This window comes from Pieris rapae, chromosome 7 (assembly GCF_905147795.1).
Source record: "Pieris rapae chromosome 7, ilPieRapa1.1, whole genome shotgun sequence".
In the NCBI taxonomy this organism is placed as follows: Eukaryota; Metazoa; Arthropoda; class Insecta; order Lepidoptera; family Pieridae; genus Pieris; species Pieris rapae.
The window spans coordinates 2,379,083-2,391,682 of NC_059515.1; the positions used below are offsets into that span (position 1 = coordinate 2,379,083).

General features: G+C 31.9%; 1 protein-coding gene across 1 annotated transcript in view; it reads right to left on the bottom strand.

Moving 5' to 3' along the window:
* The window catches only part of LOC110996376 (RNA binding protein fox-1 homolog 3), a 90,205-nt gene extending 83,166 nt beyond the window's left edge, over window positions 1-7,039 (bottom strand). The window contains exon 1 of the mRNA XM_045629041.1: window positions 6,909-7,039. The gene's annotated coding sequence lies outside the window, so the exon portion shown is untranslated. The remainder of the gene's footprint in view (window positions 1-6,908) is intronic.
* Window positions 7,040-12,600: the final 5,561 nt, after the last annotated feature.

Genomic DNA, 12,600 nt, shown 5'->3' on the forward strand with positions numbered 1-12,600 from the left:
TTTTGGACTCCGCGTCAGCTCCAACATCCAAGGCGAGGCCCTTGCTCATTTTCACCTCCTTACGAATAGGTTAATGGATATTATCCAAATTGACAAAGGATTATTTATATAATCTTCACTGTCTAATTGGTAACAACTAATAAATAACAACTTAATACATAGCAAGATATAGAAATTAATAGATAAATATATTATAAAAATAAATAGATTATTGTTCTCATTTAATATGTGTTAAATGCCTTAACACTTTTATAGAAGACGTGTTGAACGCAGACACAAGTCCTTTGTAACATTTCGCTTTTATCACAAAGCACTTGTCGTCTTTTAATATCTCCACTTCTTACACTTACATCACGTCCCACATCTTTGAGATAAATATCACGATAAGTAAAATAAAAAAATTAATTAAATCCTTTAGCAGATTTTTAGGATTATTTGTTTTATTAATCAATTAAAACCCGACAAATATTTTTATGTATCATAAGAGTATATTAAATGATACATTCATGGACAGTTTTCATTAGAGCTTTACCTTCGTCCATCTAATCCCTGTTAACGTCAGACAGAATTCATACGAAATTAAGTTGTTTTAAAGTGTATCTTTGAATGTGATTGTAACTTAATGCTTGATAAGTCTGTCTAAAAATATTTGATAGAGGAATGGAGTCCCTGTCCCAAATTAATTTCTAAATAAAAAATTTCACTCGAGTTTTCAATCGATAATTTATTTTGTACCAAAATCAAACAAAACGTTTTCTAGTCGGAAAATAATGTTTTTACGAAATCTTCTTAGTTCTTGTTCTTCTTTTTTGTGGAGGCCTTGGAGCTGAAGCCCCAATTTATGTATATCTCTTTTATATATTCGGAACACGAAGTAACTATTTAGTATATACGTAGTGTTTTTGTAACGATAAACTATATTTTGAATTCCGGAAATTCCGAATCGTATTCTTGTCCAACATACTATAATAATGGTTATTGTTTTTTTCTACATTTTGTGCCGAAGTATGATCTAGTGCCCATCCCCAGGATGTTGGTTTACCGAAACTCAAGGCTATACAAATAAGAAAATACCACCTCACTTAAATTATATAGTTGGTTTTATATTTATTACAGTTTGTTTGTGAACGAAAACTTATTAATGGTCTTTAAAATTGAATGTAGGAATTATATAAGGCTGATGTAGATCTTTCTATATTAGACTTTACATAGGATTTATAATCTAACAAATCCCTCGTTATTATTATCAAGCAAAGATCTTTCTTCAGAATTTCGTAATAGCCGTTCTTGTCTAGATTCAAAATGACGCTTTGTTCTTTGTTTTTACTTAAAAACACTAAAACTTGGTATAAAAAGCTAGATATAAAGCAGTTGGTTTAATATTTTTAACTTGGAATTATAGCTTCAAACCGCAATTTCTCAATAATGATGTTGGCTGGTTCACAACAAAAGGAAAATACTAATTATAATAATTAAATTGATAAGTTTTTTACTCTAAGGTTTTTATACTCGTTAACCTAGCTTTAAGTGAAGTGACATATTTATATCTGTGACTTTAGATAACCCACAATTTAAGTATACGTACTGTCCGGGAAAACTGTGCTAACATAACAGCAGTGTACACTGTATATATAATACATACATACATTCTCGCTTCTTTCACGTTATCAAAATTCGTTGGGCATAAAAATATCGATTATCACCCGTCCTTTGTTTTTGACAGATTTTATTAAATGTGTTTTAAGTAGCGAAGACTCTGAAATATTAAGACTACAGTTATGTATACTGCAAACACAAATAAAATGTCAACTAACCAATTTAGGGCAATACAAAGCTGCGTCATAGAATTTTCTTTGTAGTTAATAAAAACCGAATTCACAGATATTAATAAATATATATTACTATTTTAGCCCGACCTTTCCGTAAAAATATAATAAGACGCAAAAGTTTTCCAAGAAAGTAAAACCAATCACAAAGAAGCATTATATTGGAAAAGAGATTGTTATCAAATATTTTATATATTTCTTTTGTAAGAATTTATAGATTATATAACTCCGAGGCTCAGTGTCAGATTGATGGTTCGATGCCTAGAGAAACATCGCCGTCAAAGTCAAAATCGTTTATTCATATAGGTAACACAATAAGAAATACACATTAAATGCTTCTAATTTACTGTCAGTTCTCAAATCAAGAATATAGAACTGATAATAAACCCTCCGCCACTCTTTTTGAAACCTGTTAACTTAATTAGTCGTATGTACATGAAACAAGTCTAGTGTTTTTATGTAACAGGAGACAAACATGCTCAACTGATGTTAATTGATACCGCAGTGGACACTCACATAGTCAGAAGGCTCAAAAATGCCAGCCTTAAAGCTATTGCATAAATTTTATTGCGGGCTTTGAGTGCGGCAACCGAATCCAGAAATTCCGTAACCAAAATAAACCTAACACACGATGACGTAATAAAGGTGCGTGTACGCGTTTGAGCGAGACAGAACGCATACTGCCTCTCACATTTTTCTGACGACATGGGCGACGGTACGCGGTAGTGATAGATTGAATTAATATGAAAGAAAAAAAATACTGCCTAAATAATAACCTGTAATTGCTTAAGTTAATGAAAAATGCTATGCATTAGCTTAACCGCGGCAGTCCCCGAGTGCCACATTGTTTTTTTTTAATTAGAGTAAGGACATAGGGCTTTTTTAAAGGTAATGCTATAATGCGGTAATAGCATTACCTAAGCCGTCTATTTAGATTCCCATCGGAAGAGCTTTATCATCTCAACCAATTACTTTCCGTTAGGAAGCTGTATCTTCTAAGTGTAATTTTAAAAGCAGACATAGGGAGGCCGTTTGATACTAGGCTGTTGTCGTCGGTCAGACCCCAAGGACTGAATTTCCCAGACGCAAAATGCAGGCAGACATAATATAGCAAATAGGCTGCATAAATTTAATTCACTCACTCACATTGACCCAACACTCACTCATGTAATTAAGTAATATACGTTATATATATTTTTATAAAACTTGCTATTAAGTTTGTTATGGAAAAACTGGGAACCCTGATGCAGGTATTTTTTACTTAAAGTGAATAAATTTTTTTTTCATTCTGTCTAACTCTAACTTTGGTGCCCTCAGTATGGTGCAGTACCCACCCAAGGATGGTTGCCTTAAGTCTAGGCTGGACACCTCAGAAAATTTACTTTGTGCCCAAGCTCCATAAAATAATCCTAGTTATTCCAACTTCGGGTTATGATAAACCGCATAAATTAACAAGTTTACTCTATTTTACAATTGATTTGAAATATGCATCTCCCGACTAGTAAATTTCAGTTTTTTATACTAATTTACTTAAAATTTATCAAATTCAGCACCATTTTCTATCTGAATACTTAGAACTAGACGCTACGCTTAGTTATTTCATATTAAAATCTCTTTGAAGGCTGAAATTTATAATGAAAATCTGTCGGTACTATAACAAAAGAGGAAAATCGAATACAGTATGTAAATTTTGCAGATATTAAAATGAACGTAAAAGTAACAAGTAACGTGACTAATATTTTTTTACTCATATAAAAACTCTTAAGACTATGTATATTACATAGTATGTAAAATATCACGTAAAATAAAAATTCTAAATATCATTTACGTAGATGAATTTTGGGTAAAATCCAGGGTAAACGACATGATGGTAGAACAAAAAATCATGGCTTCGCAATGTTAGAGAGTGGATGGGTTATTGGCAACTGCGGAAGAGTTGCTGCATCTGGCACAGAACAAGACACGCTTCAGGAGACTTCTGACGGCGAACCTCCAATAATGGAGAGGCAGTAAGAGAAGAAGAAGATAAATGTTGCACGATTCTCAAAAAACATTAAATTTATACTGCCAGTTCTTAAATAAAGTTTTATTTTCTTGGCCGGCGGCTGAAAGTAGTACATACTACCGTCGCCATTTTGACGTACCAAACTAACATTGTCAATGTCTTGGTGCGTACAATAAACAATTTTACTATCTACCACCATCTAATAAAAACCTAACTATAATGCATTTAGTTTTATTCCTTGCATTATTAATTACAATTGCAAAGTTTTAATTATCGAACGGTTCTGATTACCCGGTATCTTAAAAGCTATTGTATTAATGGTACAAGTAACAAAACCTATCAGTTGTTCCTTAGTTTGCGTCACATTTATTTAAGAATAGATCTGTATTTTCTAGAAATATATCCAGTAAGTATAGATTGTTTTATAAAAACATTTAAATAAATTATTAATTAAGCCTGTAACATTTCAAATTATTCCCCTTATAATGGGTCATTTGTATTTACTGGCAATACTAATATTAATGACAGCAACGCTCTTACCGGCCAAGAAAAGTATGTGGCACTGTAAACTAGAAGACTCCACTAGGTCAAAAACATTTTGAACTTTGATACATAGGAGTCATATCTATTTCATAGACTAGACAATAGTCTATTCTACACAAGTGTCTCTGACTAATTACGGGGGCTGTCTCATACTCATGTATTAACGTAAAATTTGAGAAACAGTAAACATTTTTTTCTTCTATTATCTTTCCTAGCGCAAGGGAAACCGCAGTGCACAGCTAGTCAAAACATAACGTACTTCCCACTAACCCCTATAATATACTGCTCATTACATTCTATGATTTCCGTACGGAGTGTGCATGATTTGTGATTCATTGTCTTGTAACAAGAGCAGGTGAAACATGAAATTTATGCCTCTTTTAAGCACCTTGGTTAAACTTTAATACCAGCATTTACAATATTGATGACTTGCGCTACGCAGAGTCAATGAAAACATTCACTTAAGAACGAGTAATCGGAAATGGTGGAAGGCTGTTCGAGGATTTTTCTTTTCATTGACTAAGTTTTGAAAACTTTAGCTTACGTCGGCCATTTCGTATAATGTGAATTGGAATTTGTTTTTACGTGGACTTGTGAGTGATTAATTAATTATAATACAATCTAGTAGATTAAAGCAACAAATAACAATATAGGAATATTGAAGTGGCAACGAGTTGAAAATACAAATATATGGTTTATTATTCAAACCAAAGTATGTTCTTCAACAACCCTACAAATGTATTTTTAATTGCCGATAACAAACAATGAAATTTAGAAGTAAGGCAAAGATGGCCTCGAAAAAATCTAGATGAGGTATCATTACCTAGATACATTATCGTATCTATCAGGAAAATCACAAAGTAATAAAACTGATATATGACAATAAATATTTAATCTTTTCGCCTTTATACTAAAAACAGCGCTCTAAATAATTTGCCTTTCCCCTGAACATGCCGTTATCAATATATCCTTTATCCTTTGAGCAAAAGTGATACTACATGTATCCGTTTAATAGCGCAGGTAAGCCGACAATATGATGATAGTTCTATACACTTATACAATGCAAGGCTTTTCAATTCAGTAATTTTCTTATGGACAGTTTGACCGTATTTCTAAATGCGAATCAAACTCCGTTTTGAGGTTGACAAGATGACAGCTCTTTCTTCGTGAATGTACCATTAATGGTTAATGTTTAATTTGAAATAAGATTGATATATTTTCGTGTAATTAAACATCCATTACAATTCGAAAAAAACGGACTCGGTAACATAGATTACAAAGTTTAAGATTCCAGATATGTGCTAGAATTAGATTCGCAGAGATTTATTAACACAAATAAGAGGTAATAAATGAAATATAACATAATCTGATATAAAGGTGAATATGTTACATTATGTACGTAACTATCTAGTTTTCTGATAAAATATATGTAATATTAACATTAAGTTAGTGAAGTTATCTCTGAGCTCTCGCCCATGGGTGCTACAAAGCGTATGACTCTTGTCCGTATATTTCGTCGAAGATTTATCATTACGTGTGATCAGACGGTAACTGGCAAAAATTTTTGGATCTCGTTTCGCCGTGCCGGTTTTCTATTTTTACCGTAGAAACTGATTGCACTAAAAAGAAAACTCGGAAACTCGGCGAATCGGTAAACCTGCATAACTGTATTGAACTCATAGCCTATAAAGTACAGAGTCGCTATTATCTAGACTAATATTATAAAAAGGAGAGATTTTTATGTGAGTAAGTAACGAATTGGCTCAAAAGTGCCTACTGGAACGATTTCAAAAATTCCTTCCTAACATTTGAAGCTACATTATCACTGGTTATATAGGCTATTTTAATTGCAAGAAAGAAAATTAGGTACACTACTAAAACTAGAATAATATTACACAAGGTGTAAAATGCCTGTGATATGTATTTCAGCGCATGCGCTTCGAAAACTATTGATGATAGAACAAAAAAAAAGTTTCACAATATTAAAGAACATATCAATATCTATAAAAAAAAATTAAAAAAATTATCCACCCATTCGAAGCTGGGACATGCCGCTAGTAAGAATATAAAATCTATTTAAATTAAAGTGTATTGGATTTACGTGAATTCTTCAGTATAGGAAAATTATGTCAAAGTAAAAAAAATCGTCAAAGTTCTTTGCGGTTACTTAACAAGTATTCCAACCACAGCTTATTGTTAAGCTTTATAAAGTTTTGGGACGAACAGCCAAAATTAATAAGCGGTGTATTAATAAAATTATACCGAAAACAACGATTAAAAGTTGTTAACAAAGAACCAGTTTGTTTTAAGGATCGTCAAAACTTTGCAAACTTTTTCCCGCCCAAATTTATGTATTATCTATCTGTGCAAATGTTGGCGATATAAAAACTAGAAAAATATGAATGCAATAGTCTCATGCATCCAGATTAATATGAAACGCTTTATACGATATAACAAAAACATTTCAACTATCGTTTGAACTAGGATTTTTATAGGAAATTAAATAACAAAATAAATTCGAGTCTTTAGCATACCTTTTACGTGTAGATTGGTGTCAAACACAATTCAAATTTTTCATATATCGCTGCGGAGATCGCAGGGCCGAGCGCTGGGCGGGCGACAGGCGTTAGGGCGGGCGTACTACGCGTCGGAGTCCCGAGGCGGCACTACCGTCTACCGCGCCCGCTGCCCGCCCCCACTGCAAATTCCTCGCTGTGATTAATCGCCAAGCCACCTGCGGAGCCTTTGTATACCACTAATGTGTTTCTGCTCTAAACAATTCCTGATAAAATACACATGAAATACTAACAATATTTCAATCGCTGATATCATGAAGCTATGAAATCAACGTTTAACACGAAACACACTGAACTTAAAATAGGTTCCTCTAGTTCTTTGCCATAAATATGCATGAAGCAAGTGAAAAAGTGTGCATACGGCTGAATGTGAGTAGCGTTTTATCGTGGACGAGGTATTTTAAGTAGTTGCTACTAACTGAAAACACTCTGAATATTCACTATTCAGAGTTATTTTTTTAAAAACCGACCTTTGGGTTTCTGCTGACTGTCTCTGCCTACATTAAGAAAACTTTCAAAGGGAGACAATATTATCATAATTAGCAGATACAAATAAGAAATATAAGCTAAGCTTCCAATGTATAACATAAATATAAACTTTAGTAAAAAGCTTTAAGTTCATGCATATTTAAGCTGGACATTGTTCAAAGCGATAATAGCTGAGTGAAATATAAAATATGGTCACCTTCCTCGCTTATTAACATTTAGTGATTAGAAGCTGATAAGTGAGTTTTCCACTTCTTTAATCCTATTAAAGGGTAAAAAGTCAAACTATTAATTAGAGCAGAAAGCTTGTGTTTTAGCCAAGAAAAGATAAAAGTTTTTTAAAAATGAAATGTATTTAATCGTAAGGTTTTTAAAAGGCTGTATGTATATGTGCACTGTGGACTCAGTTTATTGTGCTGGCTAATTAAGTCCTCCTAGATCCTTCTAGAAGCTTAGAATTTTCCTGGGCACTCCGCTTTACGAAGCGACCTTACTGCTCACTGCTGCTGCGTGAATTTCTATTCGTAGCCTCGCATTGCAGGACTACGTGGGTGACGGTTTCCTCTGAGCTGGAACAGCCTCTGCACAAAGGACGGTTTATCGCGCCTACGATGCAGGTATGTTATGAAGGAGACAGTGGCTCGTACTTCTCAATAAATATTTGGAGATAGAATTATTCTTATAGTGGAGGCTTAGAAATCGCTTTCTCATTAGTGGGTTTAATGTTGGCTGTGTTATTTTGGACAACTACTGCGTTTTCAACCATCGGTGCTGGTGGAGTTCTGTGGATCTCTGGCGAATACAGGTTCGCACTTGCGAGAAGTACAAGGTAAGGAGCGGTTACCCGACATCATTCCAGAACGTCTCCTTTCAAGCTCAATATATTCACATGAATCAATTAAATATAAGTATATCAAGTGCATATATTTATTTCTTAATGAACGCGATTAATTAAATTAATTTACAACACAAGGTAATTTTATTAACAAACTATTTTAATAGTAATAATATTTAGAGTATTTTGGTTATTTTCCAAAATTTATTTAACGTTTAGTTGCCAGTTCTTCTCTTCCGTTCTATGCCCTTGATTTGAGAACCGGCAGTAAATGTAAAATTAGAAGCATTTAAATACATTAAATTTCTTTTTTGACGTTCATAAGTGTACATCATGTTACCAACATAAATAAATAATTTTAAATTTGAATTTGATATATGAAAGTGATAATTGAATATCAATATTTTTCAGTAGTAATTTTGCCAATATAGTCTCTACTATACTATACTATATTACGACAATCGTTCCGGTTAACGATGCGTGATGACTATTGTTATGAACCAATAAGTAGCATTGGGGCATTTAGCATTAATCTTTAAAAAAACATCTTTTGTTAAAATAATTATTTCATATCAAACATACCATCCCTTGATTCATTTTGTAAAAGGTTATTTGTTTAACTAGTTGCTCATCAGCAAACAGAATCACACATAATTGATAATACGAACTGTTTTTTCCGACAACTTTGGAACTCGTCAAAAACAAAAAGGCATTTTTGTAATACTTTCAAAGTTTCCCTGTACCACCAGGTGCACGTATGGTTAAACAGATTTAAAATTAATTAAAAGAACAATAAATACATAGAGTCGGCTGTACATCTTAGATATTTTTTATTTGTTCAGCCTACGTTCAATAATTTGATGTTTTAAAAGGTGAGGAAATAATAGATACTTATAACAAATTAAGCAATATAAATTACAATTCATTTAGAAATATAAACGAATTTATTCTTAAAAAGAAAAACGTTATTAATATGTAATAAACGGACGTATTATTAAAAGAGTATGCACCCACACAAGGATTAGCTGTGTCATGGGCAGCTAGTCTCTTCCTTCCATCATATTAATAATTTTATATACCTGACTTTGCATAGAAGAATATTCGATTTCAGCATAGGACGATTTGAGATGTTGCTGAAGATAATTAATGAATGGATAAAGTTTTTGAATCGATAGTAAAAAAAAAATTATAAGGAATATAGGATATCTTGAGAACCTACTCAATTTTCAGCATTCCAATACCGCTCCACTCCATGCCGAGATGCACTAAGATAATATCGACTGGCGTAATGCAGTATACACTATGTTGATATATGGATCGGAAGGTATTCTGAGGCTTTTGAATAAGTTTGCGAACTAGTAGAAATCAGGTAGTTAATTTGTGGCCTCAACAAAGCGTCGAATCAATCGTCCTAGGTATTGAATTGTTTTTGTGGGTTCCAGGATAGGACAGTTGAAAGACGGAAACAGAAATACTTCACAGTGAATATAAAATAAGAAAAAACATTACAATATAAATGAATAAAAACAACGATGATAACGATGTTACCAAACATCCCTTTTTACAATATGATAAGTTTTTTTCATTTAAATTTTCTGATGAAAATAGCGCTCTTTTTTTAATCAATTACATTCAGGGTTGGAAAGCATATATTTCAATCTAAGCGCTGTTTTGTTTAAGTAAAAAAAATATCTAAGTCCATATTATGAATAAACAGTTTGTTATTAACGACTCGTAATATATCGCAAATTAATCGGCTCATTGTAATGGTCGAATGTTTGTAATTGTCCAATTACGAACTAAAATTAGCATTCAACTATCCAATACGCACTTTAATAAACTTTCCAGCTAGGGCTGTGATCTATTAGAAAGGCTTAAATATATAGGCCCCATATTTCTGTATATTTTATTAATATTTTTCGTTTTTACGTAAGTTACCTTCAGTGCATATGTATTTATTTCTTTATTTCTTTATTCTTTATTGCCTTATACAAAAACACACATAACAAAAATAAAAAAACAGTTACAAAGATATAAGGCAAAGGGCGGCCTTATCGCTTACAAGCGATATCTTCCAGGCAACCCTAAGAAAAACAACGTTAAAGAAACACCATCAGAGTACAAAAAAAAAAACAATTAACAAAAGAACCAAAAAAACTAAAAACTTAAAACAAGCGTTACTATAGCTAATTGAATATAATAAAACAAAATCAAAGAAAAAATAGCTTAATAATAAATAAAAATAATTATAGACAAAAATTTTAAAGCAAATAAAAACCTATAAAAATAAATATATTTAAGCAGAACTAATTACGAGGTAGAAAGACAATGATCAAGAAGAAGCTTTTTAAATACACATAGATTTTTGGCTCTGAGACGTTTCGGTTTTTTTAAGTCAAGCCAACTCAAATCATTTATTCCAATTAGACCATCTTAAATGGCACTCATGAATGTTAAAAAAAAATATGATTTTTAGTTGCCTTTTCCAAAAGGTAGTTTCGTGCGGAAGAATGGGCAGGAAACTGCACAATTACTCTTTTAAAATAGGTTTTACAATATTTTGTTACATACAGCAACCAATTTGATTTTGTCAAGGCTTTATGATTGTCCTATGAGCATGACCAGCTTGTTTCCAGCATTCTTATCTTGAATATAATATGCTTGTTTACATTGTACTTTATTTATTTATTTATTCAGAAGATTCACAGCACAATACAAAAATAGATGAATATATACATAACAATATGGGCCAATTAAATTCACAAATAGTTCATTTTATATATATATATATATATATATATATATATATATAACAAGGTAAACATTTCAAAATACTTTTAATAAAAGAAAATCGTTCATTTAGTACTAAATAAAAAAAATCATAAGCAAGTTCTAAACTAAATTAATTGGATTATCCTAGTTTCTTATTTTCTATTTCCAAATTGAACAGTTATAGGCAGGATTTCGTAAGCACTTATTTCCAGTCCATCGGGCTACTAATCATGGGGATAATAGTCAAGAGCTTCCAGGAACTCTAACAATGACCATTACTGTAACTCGAAACTTCGGAATGTGTATACTTATGTTATAAGTTTTTGTAACCAGAAAAACCTTTTCAGCGGTTTTAAAAATACTACTAAAACGAATACAATTTTCTTAAGCTATATATTAACCTTACATTAATATTATGTATATAAATTAATTAATAGAGAATGAAAACAAATTAAAATAGTTTGGTCCGTGGCATGGTCCTTTAATGCTGGCAGCACTTCCTCGCTTTATTGCGATACTTATCCACTGAGCGAGGAAATCACCAGCTCTGGTGTTCACCGGTACTATTACCATGCGGCAAGTGAAATCATCAATTAGCGCCTCTACCTCCCAAGAATACATATAAATATATGTATTCTTGGGAGTATATATTATATATTAGTCTCATTATTAATACTAGAATCCTCAAGTATTTTAATGTTATAACTTTTTAAATTAACTGATAGGCATATATGTTTACGTAGTCTAGGGGGTCGTTCAAGTATCACCTAAGCACTATAGGGGGGTGTCTTTGATTTTTTTATTAAGTGATTACTTCAACAATAACTTATTCACTTTTTTACACATATAACCCACAGATTGTCTATGCTTGAAAACAAAATGCATTTTCGAGGATTCCTACAAAAAAATAAAACGTTCATGTACTATTTTATTTTTTGCTTTAATTTAATGTTATTACTTATATCTATTATTATTTCATTACTTAATTATATTTTTCTAGAGCTTTTCTTACTTTTTCTAAAAAGAGGAAGGGGGAGAAATCGCTGTAAATCTTACGCAATAATTGAACCGCTCCTAGCCTGTTTTTCGTAACTTAGCCGATGGCAAAACTTCCATGTCCTAGCTGGATTATTCTTGACAACCCAAGTTTGACTTTTTGACAAATAATATATTCATTTATGAAGGCACATAAAGCTGATTAATTTGTAAAAATATATTAGTGAAAAGGCAGGAATACGTCTCCTTCATGCCTCGCAGTCATCTATTCATGGTAGGAATTCCTAGAAAAACGTACGTTTTTCTACAAAAATAACCCGTATTTTATACGAAAAATAAAAATGGTAGACTTATCCAAGAAGAGAAGGTTTGATTTATCCAAGATCCTTTAAACTGAAAATACACTCAATTAAAAACCAGATTTTGTTACTAATTATTTATTAGCTATTAAAAGGCCACAATTAGTTAATTATCCGTAACAAACTCATATACATTCAGTACATTATAAAAATCATCAAAAAATTCATTTCCGCTTAAAAATGCAATAAACCGTAAAAATAA